The sequence below is a fragment of the Elephas maximus genome, chromosome 9, assembly GCF_024166365.1.
Source record: "Elephas maximus indicus isolate mEleMax1 chromosome 9, mEleMax1 primary haplotype, whole genome shotgun sequence".
Lineage (NCBI taxonomy): Eukaryota > Metazoa > Chordata > Mammalia > Proboscidea > Elephantidae > Elephas > Elephas maximus.
In genome coordinates this window covers 101376212-101399131 of record NC_064827.1, presented here as the reverse complement: position 1 = coordinate 101399131, position 22920 = coordinate 101376212, and the positions used below count along the sequence as shown (strand labels likewise).

Below are 22920 nucleotides of genomic sequence, written 5' to 3'. Positions count from 1 at the left end.
AGAGAGAAAGGACTGAACCCCTGGAGGGCAGATTGATTAGTGCACGATATCTCACCTAAGTGGTGGTGCCCACTGGTGAACACATTGACCACAGCATGTTCTCTGGTATGTTGAGGAGATATTGAAAGTTGGAAACTAAGATCTGCAACTTTTGAATCCTAATTAAACCAGGGAGGGAGAAGGAGCTATCATAGAGAGGGAGAGGAAACGGTAAGCAAAGGCTGAAGTCTATGCCTGCCTAAAGGTTTTTTGCAGAAAATACTGTGTGCCCCAAATACTAGGGAGAACTGAGAAAGTTAACACCCTCAAAAACGTGAATGCCCCAACAAAAAATTACGAGACTCACAAAGAAAAGACAAACAATGGCCCATTCAAATGATCATGATGAAGACAGTGAAAGTGCATCTATAGAAAACCAAATAATGAAAAAAATGGAAGAATATAACACAACAATGTTAAACATAGCTCAAGAGTTAAGGGGAAACACAGATAAGGATCTAAAAGAAATAAGGAAAACAAAACGCAAGAACGAAATGGTATTCTAAAAAAAGAGAGATCAAAAGAAACCAAACAGAAATATTGCAACTGAAAGGAACAACAACTGAAATGAGAAACACAGTGGAAGGATTTAACAACAGATTTAATCAGGCAGAAGAAAGAATCAGCAAATTAGAGGATAAGATAACTGAAGTTACAGAGGCTGCAGAGCAGCAAGAATGGAGGCCCAAGAAGGAAGAGCACAGTTTAATGGAATTATGGGACAACATCAAAAAACCCAATATACACATCATGGGAATTCAAGAAGCAGATGAGAGGGAGAAAAGGAAAGAACACTTAAGGAAATTGTGACAAAATTTCCACAAACTGCAATCTGAGGAAGGACATGAATCTACAAATCCAAGAAGCTCTAAGAACTCCAGGCAGGATAAACCCAAAGAGATCTATACCAACACACATCATAGTCAGCCTCTCAAAAAGTAAGGATAAAGAGAGGACACTGAAAGCAGTAAGAGAGAAGCAAAAGATTCCCACTACGAATAAGTGCCAATTTCTCCTCAGAAACATTGAAGGCCAGAAGGCAATGGAATGATATATTTAAAGTGCTGGAAGAAAAAAAACTGTCAACGAAGAACACTGTTATGAATTGAATTGTGTCCCCCCAAAATGTGTGTCGACTTGGCTAAGCCATGATTCCCACTATTGTGTGATGTCCACCACTTTGTCATCTGATGTGATTTTCCTATGTGTTATAAATCCTACCTCTGTGATGTTAATGAGGCAGGATTACAGGTAGTTATGTTACTGAGGCAGGACTCAAAATACAAGATTAGGTTTTCTCTTAAATCAATCTCTTTTGAGATATAAAAGACAGAAGCGAGAAAAGATACAGGCAGACCTCGTACCACCAAGGAACAAGAGCCAGGAGAATCGCAAGTCCTTTGGACCCAGGGTCCCTGCACTGAAAAACTCCTAGTCCAGGGGAAGGTTGATGACAAGGACCTTCCTCCAGAGCCAACAGAGAGAGAAAGCCTTCCCCTGGAACTGACACTCTGAATTTGGACTTCTAGCCTACTAGACTGTGAGAAAATAAGTTTCTCTATGTTAAAGTCATCCACTTGTGGTATTTCTGTTATAGAAGCACTACATAACTAAGGCAGAATTTGGTACTGAGAGTGGGGTGCTGCGCTAGCAGATACCTACAATGTGGAAGCAATTTTGACACTGTGAATGGGTAGCAGCTGGAAGAGTTTTTAAGATTGCCTTGAGGAGAAAGTTGGTGGAATTATGAATGTCAAAGAAAATTCTGGTGAGGACTCAAAAGTGAGGAGAGCTGTTACACTAGAGGTGGTACAGACAGCGAGAAGCACAGCAGCAGAGAAGCAGCAGAACTAAGAGACTAGTGACAGATGGCACTGGAGCTGACCCACAGAGTGAGACAGCTGAGTGCCTTGGTGCAGTGGGGTGCCTCCTAGCACTTATTAGAGGTAGGCTTTCCAACCCACAGAGCAAGAGAGCTGAGTGGCTTCCAGCCGAAGTTTACTGGCAGAAAGGGGTGCCTCCAGACGCTTATCGGTAGAGTTAAAGAGCTCTGGAACACCTGCCTGAGCAGGGAAGACTGCTTGGTCCAGGGACCAAGAAGCCAAGGAACCAGGAAGCAGAAGCTGAAGAGAAAAGCAACACGGGAAGCAGAGCTGCTTCAGTCTCCAAGGGTGGAGTCACCACTGAGATGGACTAGGAGAATGGGGCTGCCCAAATTGGGTGGAGCAGAGTTGCTGTCCCAGTGGGCATGGAAGGTGAAGCTGAAGCCCAGGGCTAAAGGGCATCCACTCAGAATCCAGAAAGCGTGGCCAATACCTAGAGTCTGGAGGGCAAGGGCCACTGCGTAAATGCTCTCAGAGCAGAGAAGATTATTTTCAAGCCTTGAGGGCTAATGAAATGTGTTCTGCTGACTTGCTTGGTGCCTATTATTCCTTCTTTCCCTCCAATTTCTTCCATTTGTAATGGAAATGTCTAGCTTGTGCCTGCCTGTTACACCATTGTACTTTGGAAGCCGATAACTTGCATTCTGGATTTCACAGATGATGATGAATTTTTGGATTTTGGACTTGAAGTTGATTTAAGACTTTTGCTATGATATGATGGGAAAATATGTTTTACATGTGGCAAGGACATGAATTTTGGGGGGCCAAAGGGTGGAATGTTATAAATTGAATTGTGTCTCCCCAAAATGTGTGCCAACTTGGCTAGGCCATGATTCCCACTGTTGTGTGATTGCACACCATTTTGTCATTTGATGTGATTTTCCTATGTGTTATATATAAATCCTATCTCTATGATGTTAATGAAGTGGGATTAGATGCAGTTATGTTAACAAGGCAGGACTCAATGTACAAGATTAGGTTTTCTCTTAAATCAATCTATTTTGAGATATAAAAGAGAGAAGCAAGCAAAGATACAGGCAAACCTCATACCACCAAGGAACAAGAGCCAGAAGAATAGCATGTCCTTTGGACCTGGGGTCTCTGCACTGAGAAGTTCGTCAACCAGGGGAAGATTGATGACAAGGACCTACCTCCAGAGACAACAGAGAGAGAAAGCCTTCCCCTGGAGCTGACAACCTGAATTTGGACTTCTAGCCTACTAGACAGTGAGAAAATAAGTTTCTCTTTGTTAAAGTCATCCACTTGTGGTATTTCTGTTATAGCAACATTAGATAACTAAGACAAATACCATACCCAACGAAAGAAAACTGTCCTTCAAGAATGAGGGTGAAATTAAAATATTCCCAGACCAGTAGCTGACAGAATTAATATCCACCAGGCCAGCCCTACAAAAAAATACTAATGGGAGTTCTGCAGATGGAAGGGTAAAGACACTAGAAAGTAAATCAAACCCATACATAAAAAGAAAGACCCCTATAAAGGCAATTACATGGACAAGTATAAGAGCTAGCAGTAAGATATTCATGCTTGCTAAACCTGTTTTATCCTTCATGCTTTTTAATAACAAATGTATAAAAATCAAGGATAAAATTATGTTACAGAGCACATGAAAAATAAAGAAGTAATTAGTAATGAAAACAAAATGGGGGAGATGGTACACGTATACAATTCCTTGTATGTTACTGAAGTTAAGTTGGTATAAACATACCCTGGGTTGTTACAAATACAAGCTGTTAAATATAATATTCATGGTAACCACTAAGAATATATCCAAAAAAATTGAAAAATACACAAAGAAAATAGAAGGAAACCAAAATGGCTCACTACAATAAACCAACAAAACACAAAAGCAGGCAGTAGTAAAGGACATTGACAAAGAAAGACTTAAAACACACATACTCCCCCAAATAAATAAAACAGCAGAAAAAAAAATCACTTCTTATTGGTAATTACAGTGAATGTTGTTGTTTTAGGTGCAATCCAGTCGGTTCCAATTCATAGCGACTCTGTGTACAACAGAACAAAACACTGCCCGGTCCTGCGCCACCCTCATAATCATTACTATGCTGAAGCCCATTGCTGCAGCCACTGTCAATCCATGTTGTCAAGGGTATTCCTCTTTTTCGCTGACCCTCTGCGTTACCAAGCATGAGTCCTTCTCCAGGGACTAGACCCTCCTGACAGTATGTCCAAAGCACGTGAGAAAAAGTCTCACCATTCTCACTTCCAAGAAGCACTCTGGCTGTACTTCTTCCAAGATAGATTTGTTTGTTCTTCTGGCAGTCCATGATATATTCAATATTCTTCACTAACACCATAATTTAAAAGTATGAATTCTTCTTCAGTCTTCCTTATTCATTGCCCAGGTTCCGCATGCCTATGAGGCGACTGAAGATACAGTGGCTTGTGTCAGGCACACCTTAGTTCTTAAAGTGACATCTTTGCTTTTTAACACTTTAAAGAGGTCTTTTGCAACAGATTTGCCCAATGCAATGTGTCATTTGATTTCTTGACTGCTGCCTCCATGAGTGTTGATTGTGGATCCAAGTAAAATGAAATCCTTGACAACTTCCATCTTTTCTCAGTTTATCATGATGTTCCTTATTGGTCCAGTTGTGAGGATTTTTGTTTTCTTTATGTTGAGGTGTAATCCATACTGAAGGCTATAATCTTTGATCTTATCAGTAAATGCTTCAAATCCTCTTTGATTTCAGCAAGCAAGGTTGTGTCATCTGCATATCGCAGGTGGTTAACAAGTCTTCCTCTGATACTGATGCCATGTTCTTCTTCATATAGTCCAGCTTCTTGGATTACTTGCAAGGCATACAGACTGAATAAGTATGGTGAAAGGATACAATTTGACACACACTTTTCCTGATTTTAAACCACGAAATAGCCCCTCGTTCTATTCGAATGACTGCTTCTTGGTCTATGTACAGGTTCCACACGAACACAATTAGGTGTTCCAGAATTCTCATTCTTTGCAATGTTATCTGTAATTTGTTAGAATCCACACAGTCAATAAAACTCAGGTAAACATTTTTCTGGTATTCTCTGCTTTCAGCCAAGGTCCATCTGACATAAGCAATGATACCCCTCATTCCATATGGTGTTCAACACCATTCCCAGCATAGTAGACCATACGATTGCCTGATACAAAGTGGCCAATATCAGTCTATTTCAGCTCACTATTTTTTTTTTAATGCCTAGGATATTGATCTTTATGTGTTCCATTTTATTTTTGATGACTTCCAATTTTCCTAGACTCATACTTCATACATTCCATGTTCTGATTATTAATAAGTGTTTACAGCTGTTCCTCCTGATTTTGAGTTATGCCACATCAGCAAATGAAGGTTCCGAAAGCTTTACTCCATCCATGTCATTAGGTTCACTCTACTTTGAGGAGGCAGCTCTTCACCAGTCGCCTTCTGAGTGCCTTCCAATCTGAGGGGTTCATATCCAGCACTATATCAGACGGTGTTCCACTGCTATTCATAATGTTTTCAATGGCCAATTCTTTCAGATGTAGACCACCAGGTCCTTCTTCCTAGTCTATCTTAGTCTGGGGAAGCTCCTGAAACCTGTCCGCCATAGGTGGCCCTACTGGTATTTGAAATACCAGTGGCATAGCTTCCAGCATCACAGTAACACGCAAACCATCACAGTACAACAAACTGACAGACGTGTGGTAGACAGTGATGTAAATGGACTAAATGCTCCAATAAAAAGACAGAGAGTGGCAGAATGGATTTAAAAAGACATGATCCAACTCTATGCTATTTACAAGAGGCACAACTTAGAACCAAGGACAAAACAGGTTGAAAATGAAAGAATGGAAAAAACTATTCCCAGCAACTAATATCCAAAAGACAGCTGGGGTGGCAATCCTAATATCAGATAAAATAGACTTTAAAACAAAATCTGCTAGAAGAGAAAATTATGAACACTATATAGTGATAAAAGGGTCAATTCAGCAAGAAGATTTAACAATCATAAATATCTATGTACCCAAATCAAGGGAGAAATAGATCATGCTAAAATAATAGTTGGAGACATCAATACACCACTCTCAGTATTGAACAGAACATCTGGAAGGAAAATCAACATGGAAACAGGACTCGAATGACACTATAAACCAACTAGACTTAAAAGACATATATAGAACACATCACCCAAAAACAGCACAACATAACATTCTACTCCAGGGCACATGGATCATTCTCCAGGACAGACAACATCTTAGGTCACAAAGCAAGTCTTGAAAAGTTTAAAAAGTTTAAAATCATACAAAGTGTTTTCTCTGACCAAAACAGTGAAGCTATAACTTAATAACAGAAGAAAAAAAAAACTGTAAAATATAGAAATATATGGAAGTTAAACAACACACTATTAAACTACCAACGGGTCAAGAATGGAATCAAAAGAGAAACCACAAATTTCTTAGAGTCAAATGCAAATGAAAGCACAACACACCAAAATTATGGGATGCAATGAAGGCAGTACTCAGAGGAAAACTTACAGCATTAAATGCCTACAGGAAAAAAGAAAGATCTCAAATCAACAGCCTGACTCCACAATTCCAGGAACTAGAAAGAAAAGAGCAAACTAAGCGTGAACATAACAGAAGAAAGAAAATAACAAAGATCAGAGGAGAAATAAATAAAATTGAAAATAGGAAAACAACAAAACCAGAAGGTGGTTCTTTGAAAAATCAATAAAATTGACAAACCTAGACTGACAAAGAGAAAAGATGCTAATTACCAAAATAAAAAATGAAAGAGAGGACATTACAACTGACCCAATAGAAATAAAAAGAACCATGATGGAATATTATGAACAACTGTATAGCAACAATAACCTACATGTCATGGATTCAATTGTGTCCCCCAAAAATATGTGTATCAATTTGGTTAGGCCATGATTCCCAGTACTGTGTGATTGTCCACCACTTTGTCACCTGATGTGATTTTCGTATGTGTTTTAAATCCTACTTCTATGATATTAATGAGGTGGGATTAGCAGCAGTTATGTTAATGAGGCCAGATTCACTTTACAAGATTGGATTGTGTCTTGAGCCATTCTTTTGAGATATAAAAGAGAGAAGCATGCAGACATGGGGACCTCATACCACCAAGAAACAAGAGACAGGAGAATAGCACATCATTTGGACCTGGTGTCCCTGTGCTTCAGAGCTCCTCAACTGGGGAAGACTGATAACAAGGACCTTCCTCCAGAGGCAACACAGTGAAAGCCTTCCCCTGGAGCTGATGCCCTGAATTTGGATTTCCAGCCTACTAGACTGTGAGAGAAAAAACTTCTGTTTGTTGAAGCATCCTCTTGTAGTATTTCTGTTACAGCAGCACTAGATAACTAATAAAAAAAAAAAAAAAAAAAAGAACAAATTCTTAGAAACACCCAACTTACACAAACCAATGCAAGAGGAAATAGAAAGTCTCAAGAGACCCATAGCAAGTGAAGAGATTGAATCAGTGGTCAAAAACTTCCCTACAAAAAAAAAAGTCCAGTGCCAGATGGCTTCACTTGGGAATTGTACCAAACATTTAGAGAATTGACACCAATCCTGTTTAAACTCTTCTAAAAGATAGAGAAGGAAGGAATACTCCCTAATTCATTCTGTAAAGCAATTACAACCCTGATACCAAAACCAGACAAAGACACCACAAGAAAAGAAAACTACAGGCCAATATCCCTTATGAATATAAATGCAAAAATTCTCAACAAAATATTAGTGAACAGAATTTGACAGCATATTAAAAGTCATTTATTCCATGAATGCAGGAATGGTTCAACATTAGAAAATCAATCAATAATACACCACGTCAACAGAACAAAGGAAAAGAACCACATGATCATCTCTATGATGCAGAAAATACATTTGAAAAAATCCAACACCCTTTCCTGATGAAAACCATCAAGAAGATTTAAACAGAAGTTCCTCAGTATGATTCAGGGCATATATGAAAAACCAATAGCCAACTTTATACTTAATGGAGAAAAACTGAGAGCTTTCCCACAAGAAATAGGAAACAAGACAAGCATGACCACTCTTACCACCTCTAGTCAATATTGTATCAGAATTCCTAGCCAGAGCAATAAGACAAGACAATAAATAAAAGGTATCCAGATTTGAAAAGAAGAAGGAAAATCATTTCTATTTAGAGATAACATGATTCTCTATACAGAAAATCCCAAAGACTCCACAAGAAAGCTTCTAGAGCTAATAAAAGCTAATAGAGGCATTTAATAAAGTTGCAGGGTACAAGCTCAACAAACAAAATCAACTGAGTTTCTATACACCAGCAATGAAAATCTGAAAGGGAAATTAGGGAAAACATTCCATTTACAATAGCATCCAAGAGAATAAAATACCTAGGAGTAAATTCAACTAGCGACGTGCAAGACTTACACAATGAAAATTATAAAACACTCCTCAAAGAGATTAAAGACTTAAATAAATGAAAAGATGTTCCACGTTCATAGATTGGAAGACTTAATATTGTTAAGAGGTCAATACTACCCAAAGCAATTAAATGCAATCCCAATCAACATTCCAACAGCCTTCTTTAAGGATAAATCAATCCTCAACGTCATATGGAATGGCAAGACGCCCCCAAAAAGCTAAATAGCTGAAAGAGTAGAATAAAGTAGGAGGACTCACACTAGCTGATTTTAAAACATATTATACACCTACAGTAATCAAAACAGCCTGGTGCTGGCATAACAATAGATGCATAGACCAATGGAATAGAATTGAGAGTCAAGGAATAAACACACACATCTACGGTCAACTGATTTTTGACAAAGTGCTACGTCCACCCTATGGGGAAAGAAGAGTCTCTTCAATAAATGGTGTTGGGAAAACTGGATTTCCACATGCTGAAAATGAAATGGGATACATGCCTCACACCGTACACAAAAACAAATTCAAAATGGATTAGGGACCTAAATGTGAAATCTAAAATCATAAAATTCTTAGAAGAAAATGCAGGGGCAACAGCATTGAGTCTAGCTTTTAACAATGGATTATCTAATATAATAACAAAACCACAAATAGCAAAAGACAAAATAAATAAATGGGACCTCATAAAAATTAAAAACTTTTGTTCATCAGAAGAATTTACAAAAAAAGTGAAAAGGCAAGCTACCATCTTGGACAATATCATCAGAAACCATATATCCAGTAAGAATCTAATAACCAATTTATATATTTTTGAAACCGTATAGGCTCTAGTTACCTATATAAAGACGTGTGTTATAACCTATATATATATGTGTTATAACATGTATATACACACACATATATATATGTCTGTATATGTGTCTTTGATCTTCATTAGTAAGTGCTTCAAATCCTCTTCACTTTGTGTCATCTGCATAACGCAGGTTGTTAATGAGTCTTCCTCCAATCCTTATGCCCGTTTTTCATATAGTCCAGCTTCTCAGATTATTTGCTCAGCATATGGATTGAATACATATGGTGAAAGATTACAACCCTGACGCACACCTTTCCTGACTTTAAATCAATCAGTATCCCCTTGTTCTGTCCGAACAACCACCTCTTGATCTATGTAAAGGTTCCTCATGAGTACAATTAAGTGTTCTGGAATTCCCATTCTTTGCAATGTTGTCCATAATTTGTTACAATCCACACAGTCAAATGCCTTTGCATAGTCAATAAAACACAGGGAAACATCCTTCTGGTAGTCTCTGCTTTCAGCCAGGGTCTATCTGACATCAGCAATGATATCCCTGGTTCCACGTCCTCTTCTGAAGCCAGCCTGAATTTCTGGCAGTTCCCTGTCGATATACTGCTGCAGCCATTTTTGAATGATCTTCAGCAAAATTGTGCTTGTGTGTGATGATATTAATGATATTGTTCTATAATTTCCACATTCGGTTGGATCACCTTTCTTGGGAATAGGCATAAATATGGATCTCTTCCAGTCAGTTGGCCAGGAAGCTGTCTTCCATATTTCTTGGCATAGACGAGTGAGCACCTCCAGTGCTCCATCTGTTTGTTGAAACATCTCAAGCGATATTCCATCAATTCCTGGAGCCTTGTTTTTCGCCATTGCCTTCAGGGCAGCTTGGACTTCTTCCTTCAGTACCATTGGTTCCTGATCATATGCCACTTCTTGAAATGGTTGAACATCGACTAATTCTTTTTGGTATAATGACTCTGTGTATTCCTTCCATCTTCTTTTGATGCTTCCTGCATCATTTAATATTTTCCCCATGCAATCCTTCACTGTTGCAACTTGGGGCTTGAATTTTTTCTTCAGTTCTTTCAGCTTGAGAAACGCCAAGCATTTTCCATCTCCAGTTCTTTGCACATGTCATTATAATACTTTACTTTGTCTTCTCAAGATACCTTTGAAATCTTCTGTTCAGTTCTTTTACTTCATCAATTCTTCTTGTTGCTTTAGCTGCTCGACGTTCGAGAGCAAGTTTCAGAGTCTCCTCTGACATCCATCTTGGTCTTTTCTTTCTTTCCTGTCTTTTCAATTCCCTCTTGCTTTCTTCATGGGTGATGTCCTTGATGTCATTCCACAACTCGTCTGGTCTGCGGTCACTAGTGTTCAATGTGTCAGATCTGTTCTTCAGATGGTCTCTAAATTCAGATGGGATATACTCAAGGTCATATTTTGGCTCTTGTGGACTTGCTCTGATTTTCTTCAATTTCAGCTTGAACTTGTATGTGAGCAATTGATGGTCTGTTCCACAGTCAGCTCCTGGCCTTGTTCTGACTGATGATATTGAGCTTTTCCATCATCTCTTTCCACAGATGTAGTCAATTTGATTTCTTATTGACTTACTAATGAAGATTAAAGACCACAGCCTTCAGTTTGGATTGCACCTTACCTTAAGGAAAACAAAAATCCTCACAACTGGACCAATGAGCAACATCATGATAAATGGAGAAAAGATGGAAGTTGTCAAGGATTTCATTTTACTTCGATCCACAATCAACAGCCATGGAAGCAGCAGTCAAGAAATCAAAAGACACATTACATTGAGTAAATCTCCTGCAAAAGACCTCTTTAAAGTCTTGAAAAGCAAAGATGTCACCTAGAAGACTAAGGTGCGCCTGACCCAAGCCATGGTATTTTCAATCACATCATATGCATATGAAAGCTGGACAATGAATAAGGAAGACCGAAGAAGAATTGACGCCTTTGAATTGTGGTGTTGGCGAAGAATATTAAATATACCGTGGACTGCCAAAAGAACGAACAAATCTGTCTTAGAAGAAGTATAACCAGATTGCTCCTTAGAAGCAAGGATGGCAAGACTGCGTCTTACATACTTTGGACATGTTGTCAGGAGGAATCAGTCCCTAGAGAAGGACATCATGCTTGGCAGAGTACAGGTCAGTGGAAAAGAGGAAGACCCTCAATGAGGTGGATTAACAGTGGCTGCAACAATGAGCTCAAGCAGAGCAACAATTGTAAGGATGGCTCAGGACCGGGCGGTGTTTTGTTGTGTTGTGCATAGGGTCGCTATGAGTCAGAACTGACTCAACGGCACCTAACAACAACAATATATATGTGTGTGTGCGTGTGTATATACATATATATATAAAACTTTGACAACTTAACACAAAAAGACAAATAATCATAAAATGGGCAAAGGACATGAATAGACATTTCATCAAAGAAGACACTCAAATGGCCAAGAAACACATGAAAAGATACTCAAGGTCATTAGCCAACAGAGAGAACAAATCAAAACCATAATGAGATACCATTTCACTCCACTTGGATGGTGTCATGGATGGAATTATGTCCTCCAAAAAATGTGTGTATCAATTTAGTATTTCCAGTATTGTGTGGTTGTCCTCCATTTTGTGACTGTAATTTTATGTTAAAGAGGATTAGGGTGGGATTGTAACACCCTTACCCAGGTCACATTCCTGATCCCAATGTAAGGGGAGTTTCCCTGGGGTGTTGCCTGCACCACCTTTTCTCTCTCAAGAGATAAAAAGGAAAGGGAAGCAAACAGAGAGCTGGGGACCTCATACCACCAAGAAAGCAGCACCCGGAGTAGAGCAAGTCCTTTGGACCCAGAGTCTCTACACCTGAGAAGCTCCTCAACCAGGGGAAGACTGAGGACAAGGACCTTCCTCCAGAGCCAACAGACAGAGAAAGCCTTCCTCGGGAGCTGACATCTGAATTCAGACTTCTAGCCTACTGGACTGTGAAAGAATAAAGTTCTCTTTTTTAAAGCCATGCACTTGTGGTATTTTTGTTACAGCAGCACTAGATAACTAAGACATGACAGTTCCTCATAAAACTAAAATTAGAACTACCATATGACCCAGCAATTCCACTCCTAGGTACATACCCAAGAGACCTGAAAACAGAGACTCAAACAGAGGCTTGTACACCAATGTCCATTGTAGCACTGCTCACAATAGCCAAAAGGCAGAAACAAAGCAAATGCCCCTCTACAGATGAACAGATAAACAAAATGTGGTACATACATACAATGGAATACTACTTAGCCAGTAAGAGAAATGAAGTACTGATACATGCTACAATATGGATGGAGCTGGAAGACTTTATGCATTTATATTTGTAAGGGATATTGGCCTGTAGTTTTTTTTCTTTTGATGTCTTTCTCTGGTTTTGGTATCAGGGTTATGTTTGCTTCATAGAACAAATTAGGGAGTATTACTGAACTTTTTGAACAGAGATTCTATAGAAGAATCCTGATCAAAAGGGGGGAAATGCAGAACATAATTTCATATTTTCATGAATCTAGATTTTCTGGAGCCATGAAGGCTAGATGGACCCCTGAAACTATTTAACTGAGATAATCTTTAAACCTTAAGCCAAAAATATCCCCTGAAGTATATTTAAAGCCAAACAATAGTAGTAAAGAATGTCTGCCTTGAGCTTTGTGCTCTTTTAAAATCTATCTATACGGGATCAAATTGACAACAGAAACTCAAAAGGTTAGATAGGAAACTTAGGGGGTGGTGAGTTTATGTTAACGGGGGAGGAATGACTTGTCAAAGAGGGTAACAATAGCTGCACAACTCAAAGAATGTAATAATCAATGCCATTGAACTGTACATATAGAATTTGCTCAATTGGTATATGTTCTGCTGTGTATATTCTCAACAATAACAAAAATAAATTATTATTATTATTAAAAGAATAAAGAATTTCTATTATAGGCAATCGGGAGGGATTTGTGGATTTAGGGCAAGAAAGTGTCATGATGGTGGTGTTTTATGAACACCTGGTATAGTGCAAGATGGAGGAAAGCACAAAGAAACTAGAGATAGAGGGCACAGGATGAAACTGCTCCATTTTTCCATGCATGAGATAACAACCAGAAACATTAGAAATAGTATGGAGGGAAAGGAAGGAGGTGAATATGGAAAACATTGAGAATGAGGAAGCACTAAGCTTGGTGCTGAGCGTTTGCTATGGAAGAAGGGGGGATAAATAACTTGAAACTTATAAAGCCGGAATAATAAGAACAATGACAGCTAATGTGTATTAATCGCTGTGGTAGTCACTGCGGGCTACCTCAACAACCACCCTCAACTCTTCTCTCTTGCTCATCATTCACTGGAAAGGCTAGAAAACTAGACAGTCACTTCACCAGCCTCCTTCCCAGACTAGAGTAGACACACAGCTTAGTCCTGGCCAACAGATGTAGAAAGAAGTCATTTAGGAGGTTTCTGAGAAAGCTTTTGCCTTCCTGACAAAAGGGGCAGTTAGGTCGGCCCTGACTTCCTCCTTCTTCCTGCCTTGAATGCAGATGTGACGCCTGGAGCTCCAGTAGCCTGGTGAGTACAATGTGATAACCAGGAAGGGGAAAAACGAACATTCTAAAGATCGTGGAGGGGAAAGATAGAAGGAAATTGGGTCCTTGGTGGCACCACTGAGCTGCAGCACCAAACATGGAACTGCCTGCCTCCAGAATTCTAGTTATTTGAGAAAATTAAATGTGTTTATTGCCTAAGCCACTGTTACCTGGCGTTCTGTTACTTGCAGCCAAATTCGACCCAAGCTGATACAAACACTACATACCATACACTGGTCTAAGCAATTTAACTAATACTTAAAACAGCTTGATGAGGGATGTGTTATCATCCCCATTTTATGAATGAGGAACTTAAAGTGCCAAGAAGTCAAACAACTTGTCCAAGTTCACAAACCTAGAAAGCAGCATAGCAGGGGTTTGGAACCAGGCAGTCAGCCTCCAAAGCCCTCACTCTTAACCACTACACGTACTATCTCTCAATAATGGTGATATCACAGAGAGAAATAAGAAGGTTGGGAACAGGTGTTACTAGCTGAGAATACAGGTGCAAATGTCCATCAGACAGTTAGAAATGTCAAGTCTGAAACACAAAAGAAATAAAGAATATTGTTTAGAACAAGGAGCCATTTGCATTGAAATAAGCATTAATTTAGGACCTACAGAAGCTCCAAATCCTCCTCTTCTAACTACAAGGTGAGTTGAACAGAACTATAAATAAAACATTTTTTAGCTTGACCTGAATAATGAAGCTTTGTTGACAAAATGCCTTTAACTAGCCAAACACTAGCTCCCTCATCAGTGCAGCATTTAAGTTCTGGCTTGTGAGTACATCACTGAAAGGAATGCCGTGGAGCACTCCACTCCTCACTGCCAGGGAAGATTTTTGGCTGTGCATAGCAATTCCCCACTGTGGGCCAGTGCAGAGCATGACCTCAATTTTCATGCTGTGCTGACCCAACAAAATTACCTGGAACCTGGAATAGGGTTTCCAGGGCTACTGATGCTGTCCAATCACCTTCAACATCAGGGCAGCCTGTCCTCAGAAAAGAGGATGGATATTGTTTACCTTCGTACCACTGAGGTTCAGAGTAAAAGGGAAGATGTCTGCGAGAACCAGCGTGAGAAGAGGGAGGAGAGAAGGGGTGACATTTCCAAATTAAAAAAAAAAAAAAAATTGTGGTGATAAAAGCTCGTATTTATTGAGTTTTTTTTGACCCTGTGCCAGGCTGAGCGAAGGGAGTGCCTTTCATGATTATCTCATGCAGCTGATCTCTGGTTTGCTTCTATTTTAACGGACTCGCAAGGTTTCTGGAGAAAATCACTGTTATTCTAATTACTAAAGTTGCCTTGGCACTTGCCCATTACTTGTATGGTTTTTTGTTTTTATTTTTTGTTTTGGGTGGAGGGATTGGCCATCTTACTTCAAGAACTAACTAAAGGTTAGCTAGAATATTCTGCTGATACCCTGTGACGCTAGGATATTCTCATGCAAGGCTGACACCCAGGACAACAGACCAGTCCTGTGGAAAATAGATTAACCTTCCTGGGAGAGCTGAGCAGTCATGTGTATGAGAAAGATGCATTGATGAGCTTCCTATCGCCAACTCTGAAATGTTGGTAGTTCCATGATCCTAGAAATGGAGCCAACCTAATCCTCATTGATCCAACACAAGATTGTAAATGCTCAGCTGCACTGGAAAAGGGCTAAGAAAGGGAGAGAAGTCTATTATACAATCCAGGTATTGGTCAGGATGTTTTGTTCTTTCCTTAGTGAAGAGCATCAATTAGCCCAGTTCTGATCTGGACATGCTGAACTTCATGACAAATCGCAGATGACACTGGAACAATTTGCCTGCCATTAAATGCTTAAACGATGTTACAATCACTTAAGTAACCAGAGTACACATATTAAAGCCTTAATTTATAATCCTTCTACCAAAGCACTTCTGTTAGAATTTAATTTAATATTTCCCTAGACGCACACTCCAAGTCCAATCATTACAATTAATTCCAATCTTTCCAATCAAGGGTGCATATCTTTACTTATTCTCTCTGAAAGCAACGCGGATTATAAATGAGTAGCCCAACTCAATGTTCTTACAAAATTATGAATTTCACTGCTGTTCATGATTGTGATCAATTGTCTTCAGGTCCTCAGTCTGGGATCATTTCCCTCTGGGGTGCTTTTTTATTTTTTTGAGAAATTTCATGTAACTACCTTTTTTCTATTTATTAAAAAAAAATACATATATATATATAACACATTTGCCAATTCAACATTTTTTATTTTACAGTTCAGTGACACAAATTATTTTAATCATGTTGCACAACCATTACCAGTATGGGATGCTATTTAGAAGCTAAACAACTCTATACTTAGCTGTTAACAACAACAACAAAAAGACCCCCCAAAATAATAATGCTTGTCAAGTTTATTGCAGAGATAAGAATGAGACAGGCTGAGACCCCTCTGAAGGGGTCAGTAGTCCAAGGCCACTGATGCCTCACACTTGGCAGCTGCAAAAGGTTCTCTCTGCCAAGTTCACTGACCAGGGGGCAAGGGGAGGGCATGAGGAGCAGTGGCATATTGCCCTGGAGAAATGGCTTAGCCTGCATTAGTGTTTAAATTCAGGCAGACTGGAATAAAACCTGGAGGCGGTATCTGATCTAGTATTTAAAAAGCATGCAGGGAGGAAAGTACATAGTTAGCAAGTCCTTTCACAATTCCGCAAAAGTTGATTCTTTGTGCCAAAAGAGGGTGAAGGAGAAGTATATTCCCTCTTAGACTTTAAATTCCATGAGGATAGGGACCTTGTAGAGTACCTAGCACACAATCAGAGATTAAGAGATGTTTGTTGAAATGGAAATTAACTAACATGTATGTTATAGATTGAATTGTGTCCATAAAACATACGTGTTGGAATCCTAACCCCTATACCTGGATGTAATCCAATCTGGAAATAGGGTTTTCCTTGTTGTGTTAATTACATCATATCCTAGGAGGGTAGTTTCTTAATTCATCACTTGTGAGTTTAAGATTAGACAGAGAGATAGGCACATATTGGGGAAGGCAGGTGCCAAGGAACACCTGGGGCAATCAACGAGCCAGGAGTTGACACTGCCGAGACCCTGGTTGGGACTTTCAGCCTCCAGAGCTGTGAGAAAATAGATTTCTGATCTTTAAAGGCACTGATTTGTGGTGTTTCTGTTACAGCAGCACTAGCAAACTAAAGACCTGTTCTATCATTGAATCTGAATAACTACCTGACAAAGCAGGTACTGCTGTCCCCGTTTTACCATGATGAAATTGAAAAAGATCAGGTTTGGTAACTTGTTAATAAGAAATAAAGCCAGGACTCACACTGAGGTCTTTCTGGCTCCAAAGTTAATGTTCTTTCCATTATATCACGCTGCTGCAAACCACCTGCTTTGCTAAATTAAGAAAAACCCCTTCTATTTCTTTTCTAATTATAAAATTTACAAGACTTCTATAAATATGAAGCCCCCTTTCTATTCCTGTCTCCTTATTCTCAGCTAATGATCTTGCCCATTCTTTTATTCAAAATATGAAGATGATTCTGCATTAATACCTCTTCCTTGCCTCTTGCCCTTTCTCCTTTGGAAAGAGGCGACACTCCTGTATTTTAAGATGCTCTCCCTCTCATCCTTTCTCTGGGGCTTTAAATGCCAAAAAACCAAACCAGTCATTGTCAAGTCAATTCCAACTCACAACAACCCCATATGTGCAGAGCAGAACTGTTCCATAAAGTTTTCAAGGATGTGGCCTTTTGAAAGCAGATCACCAGGCCTATCTTCCGAGGTGCCTCTGGGAGGTTTAAGCTGCCAACCTTCTGGTTAGTAGTTGAACGCTTAACTATTTGTGCCATCCAGGGACTCCTCTGAGGCCTTACTCCATCATTAATTTCCCCACCCTGACCTCATTTCATTGCATCTTCATTCTTTCTTCTGAGATTTCTTCCTGCCAGTGTACAAATGTTTTGAAATGCTCCTCATTTTAAACACACACACACCACATCCACTCATTCCTACATTCCTGTCCCTCCCTCCCTCTCTTACTCACCAAATTTCCTTCTCAGACCACTATTTCCTCACCATCTAATTTTGCAGTGAAAATGCTCTCTTGATAAACACTGAAGGACCAAATCCAACAGCTTTTTCTCAGTATTCACCCTCCTCAGACTCTCTTAAGCCAGCCACTACTAACAACTCATATCTGTTATTTTCCCTGTGATTTTTATTACGCTGTTCACTCAGCTGCACCTCTCATTCTTCCTTTGGTTTTTTTCCTTGGCCCATTTCTCATCTCCTTTGGGAATTTTACTCAATCTCTTCTAGCCCTAGAGAGATTTACTTCTTCAATCTTGACTAGTGATCCAGTCTACATTTCTAACTGCCAGTTGAAATCTTCAGCTGACTGTACTAGGTTGGATAGTGTTCCCCAAAACTTCATGTCTACCTAGAGCCTTGGGATGTGACCTTATCTGGAAATAGCGTTTTTGCAGATGCAATTAGTTAAGATGAGGTCATACTGGGTTAAGCGGGGCCCTAATCGCAATGACTAGCGTCTTTATAAGAGAAAGGAGAGGGAGATCCAGACACAAACACGCACAGGGAGAAGATGGCCACCAGAAGATGAAGACAGAGATTATGTAGTCAGAGGTCATGAAACACCTGTGGCCACGTGAGACTGGAAGAAGCAAGGAAGGATTTTTCCCTAGAGCCTTCTGAGGGAGCATGGCTCTGTGACACCTTGATTTTGAACTCCTACCCTTCAGAAAGTGAGAGATTAAATTTCTGCTGTTTTAAGTCATCCAGTTTTGGTAATTTGTCATAACAAATTGTTGTTGTTAGGTGTTGTCAAGTTGGTTCCAACACATAGCGACCCTATGTACAACAGAAGGAAACACTGCCTGGTCCTGTACCATTCTCACAATCCTTGCTATGTCTGAGCCCATTGTTGCAGCCACTGTGTCAATTCATTTCATTGAGGGGTCTTCCTCTTTTTTGCTGGCCCTCTGCTTTACCAAACATGATGTCCTTCTCCAGGGACTGATCCCTCCTGATAACACATCCAAACTCAGTATGTTCAAAATACAACCATCTTTCTTCTTGTTGATATTTATTTGTTGTATTGTAAATATTATTCTACTCATTGTGAAAAAAATAAATCACAGGTTAAGGTTGCAGATTTCCAGTTCTAGAAAAGCCCGTTATTAATCTTAGGACTTACTTTCTTTTAAAAATATATCCTTTTTCAAAAGTCATTTATAGTTTTCAAAACCATGCACATTAAAAAAAAAATTTTTTTTAAGTAAAGAGAATAATTCAAAATAATATATTGTATACAGTAAAAGGTAGGTTGTACTCCCACCCTGATCACTAGTGTTATCAGTATCTACCCAGAAATACTCTGTGTATCCACAAGTATATCTGTATAGCTAACCCTTAAAAACAGCAGCATACATAAATGTTGGCATAATATACACATTATTCTCCAAATTACTTTTTTTCACTTAACAACATACTTTGGAATTTATGCCTTATGAAAAACATCTCATTCATTTTTAATGACTTCATAGCATAGCATGCATGCATTCCCTTTGATAGACATTTAGGTTGTTTCCAGGTTTTGTTTTACAAGCAATGCCTCAATGACTAGTGTGGGAACTTGTGTGGATAAACCTGTAAGACAAAGTGCTGTAGGTAAAATTGTTAGGTCAAAGGGTATGATCATTTTAATTTTTAATAGGCATTTTTGCTTTTTAATTTTATTTTTAATAAAATTTGTATTTTTAAAATTTTCATTATGTATTTCCTTCAAAAGGATTATACCTCCTTACCCCTCGCAACAACGGAGTGGGGGGGGTTGTTAAAAACCAAAAGCCATTGCTGTCAAATTAATTCCAACTTTTTTTTTTTTTCATATCATAGCGACACTATAGGACAGAGTAGAACTGCCCCATAGGGCTTCCAAGGAGCAGCTGGTGGACTTGAACTGCCGACCTTTTGGTTAGTAGCCGAGCTTTTAACCACGTGCCACCAGGGCTCCAACGAGGGATTAGATAACTAAAAAAAATAATAACTGGAGTGAATTCAAACGGTCTTAAAACTTTTGAAAATCCCCAGCTTCCATTTTCTGTCAAGCATCTGACCTTCCTTCATGATGGGGTAAGGGGAGGCAGGGAGACACAGTGGGAGGACAAGCAGGTATGGGCAGTCTTGGATTCTGGTTACGAGGGCCACCTGGAGGAGTGCGACGGCCTCAGCAGAAAGGTGTTAGAGATGTATGAACAGATTCCCGGGGGTTACTGTGATTCTCATAAGGGACCAGCCAGAGGAGGGACGTACACCTCTATCAAGGCATCTACAGATGGAGATCTGCAGCAATTGGGGGTGGGGGAGGTAGTCTCTGCAGAAAGCCCTAATGTGCCCCAAGGAAGTCTGATCACTTACTAAGTTCAGACAGAATTAGCCTTAAACAGCTTCAAAGCCCAGGGAACACCAACCAGGCAAGACCTTTCCTATCCCTTATCTCTTCTACCCTGGACATGTCAGCAGAGGATAGAGAGGAGCACAGCCCAATGTAGTCTTAACTGATAGATACATAAGCACACACCCTCAAAACACTACTGCCCTGTGCACCAAGACATGTGCTAGGATGTTCACCGAAGCAATATTTGTAAAAGCAAAATGCTGGAAACAATCTGAATGTCCATCAAGTAGCATGGATGTCTAAAATGTGGTCTTTCCCTACAGTATTATGTAGCAAAACGAATAAGCTGTAGCTATACACATCAATACAGATGAATCTCAGGAATATAAAGTTGAAGAAAGGAAAGCAAGAAACATAAAAATACGTGTTGTATGATTCCATTTACATGAAATATATAAACATGCAAAGCATGCACGCAAAGTGAAACAATATATTATTTAAGGATACATAGAGAGTGGTAAAATTAAAGAGAAAAGCAAGAAAAGTATAAACACGAAATTCCCTTCTGAAGGCGGGAAGTAGAAGCGGAAAGAAACATACAAGGCGATTGATTCTAAAGGACCAGGAATGTTCTAGTTCTTAAACTGCGGGTGGGGACCCTGGTATTTGTTTTCTCATCATCCTTCAAACCTTACGCATATATTACAAATACTTTTAATCTGTTCGATATTGAATAAAAACAAGTTTTAGAAAAGAAAACATTGCAGTACGTATTTTAATTATTCATATTCTTTGGCTTTTATTTTGTTTTCTTTCATTGTCATAACCATGGGTAATGCTTGAAAGCACTTAGCACAGTGCTCAGCAAATGGGATCTATTTCTATGTGCCTCAGACTCACCACGTGCTTGCCCTTTGGGGATTTAACACAACCAATGGGACAGTAGCAAGAGCATAAATATTTGCTGATCAAGGCTGACACCAAGCAGCTTTAAGCGGTTAGAGGCCTTGTCAGCACAACCCCCAACAGAAGTAGGAAGACAAGAATTTTCACACTGCCCTTACAATGACAAAAATGCAGTTTGAATTAACTGTCCTACCTGCTGCATCTGTGTTCACCGTCACAAGACATCACTGCCCACCTGCACGCTCCCTGCTCCAGAACCCTGGGCAGTTACCATCAGCATACTGAATCAATAGAAACCATAGATCCATTTATTGAGCACTACTCACTGCACTTTGCTATGGTGCTGGAAGCTATGCCATCGGCATTTCAAATACCAGCAGTTTCACCCATGATGGAAAGATTTTGGCAGAACTTCCAGAGTAAAACAGGCTAGGAAAAAAGGCCTGGCAATCTACTTCCGAAAATTAATGACAACCCTATGGATCACAACAGAACATAGTCCACTATAGTGCTGGAAGATGAGCCCCCTAGGCTGAAAGGCTCTACACAACAGGTGGAACAATGGACTCAGCCATACCAACAATCACGAAGGTGATGCAGGACTGGCCAACGTTTCATTCTATTCTACATAAGGTCACCACAAGTCAGAGGCTACTCGATGACAACTAACAACAACACTCTGTGCTGGGCACTGCTGTCACATTTAATCTCCTAACACCCCTCAGGACTAGCTTTTTTTAACCCCAGTTTACAGAAGAAAACCAGCTCCGAGAAGGTAAACAACCTGTTTAAAGCCACAGTTAGTAACAAGTGATGGAGGCAGGATTCAAGCCCAGGTCTTTCTGACTCGAAAAACAAACTTCTCACCTGGCACCCAAGAATCTCCATCGCTGGGCTTCCCTTGTGTATCCCGTTTCCCGATGAACTCTCCTTTCCAGTTAGGCAAGTCTCCCTAATGTCTCTTGCAGAAGTCAGACTTCATTTGTGTCTTTGCCATTCCTTATGCTATCCCCCTGCTGTAAAAGTCCTTCCCTTCTTAACCCCACTCACTCAAATCCTACAGCTCTTTCAAGCTTCAGCTTGGGACTACTCTCCTTCTGAGGCCTTCTTGCGCCAAACCAACTCCAGAGCCATCTCACTTTCTCAGAATCCTTTCTAGTTGTTTTATTTACCAGAGTATAGGTCCCACAAGATCCAAGAAGAAATCTTCATTTCTGGCATCTTGTTTCCCTTTGTTTGGGACTCTCCACACAGACACCCACTGCCTGTCAAATAAATGAAGGAATCGGTGATTTGGACATTGTACAGACATAATTATAATCCTTGCGGCAATGATTCCAAGGGGATTCCAAATCCCCCTCAGGGCTTGTAAAACATATAGACGCCAAGTTCCATTCCAGAGACTTGATGAGTCAGAATCTCCGCAGGTGGGAAGCGGAGGTAGGAGGTGGGAGGAACTGATTTTGAAGTGGACTCTCAGATGACAACCTTACAATCTGTTGCAGTCCAGGACCATGTTCACCCAGAACAACACCCAAGGAACAGCCATACAGAGAAAAGTCAGCCAAAACTCAAAGAAAGGTGTATCTACAAGACAATCAAGAAATCTGTCTCCTTGTGGGAATGATTGTTTTGAGGGGAGAAGGAAAAGGAGAAAAGGAAGAAAAGAAGCAAAGGATGAAGAGAGGGAGGAAGGGAAATACAGACAGGAAGAAAAAGGAAGGGGAGAGTGGAAAAGAAAGGAAGGGAGGAGAGGTGAGGGGAGAGGTGGGAAAAAAAGAAAAGAGAAAGGAGTTGGGCTGTGATTTTATG

The 22920-nt window shown here is 39.8% G+C and overlaps 1 protein-coding gene across 9 annotated transcripts in view; it reads right to left on the bottom strand.

The window, feature by feature from the left end:
• RMI1 (RecQ mediated genome instability 1) overlaps nt 1-22920 on the bottom strand; it is a 160244-nt gene that overhangs the window by 74900 nt on the left and 62424 nt on the right. The window contains exon 4 of one of the 9 annotated variants that reach the window (XR_007518713.1): nt 22281-22373. The exons of the other annotated variants lie outside the window; for them this stretch is intronic. The gene's annotated coding sequence lies outside the window, so the exon portion shown is untranslated. The remainder of the gene's footprint in view (nt 1-22280; nt 22374-22920) is intronic. 9 annotated transcript variants of the gene reach the window in all.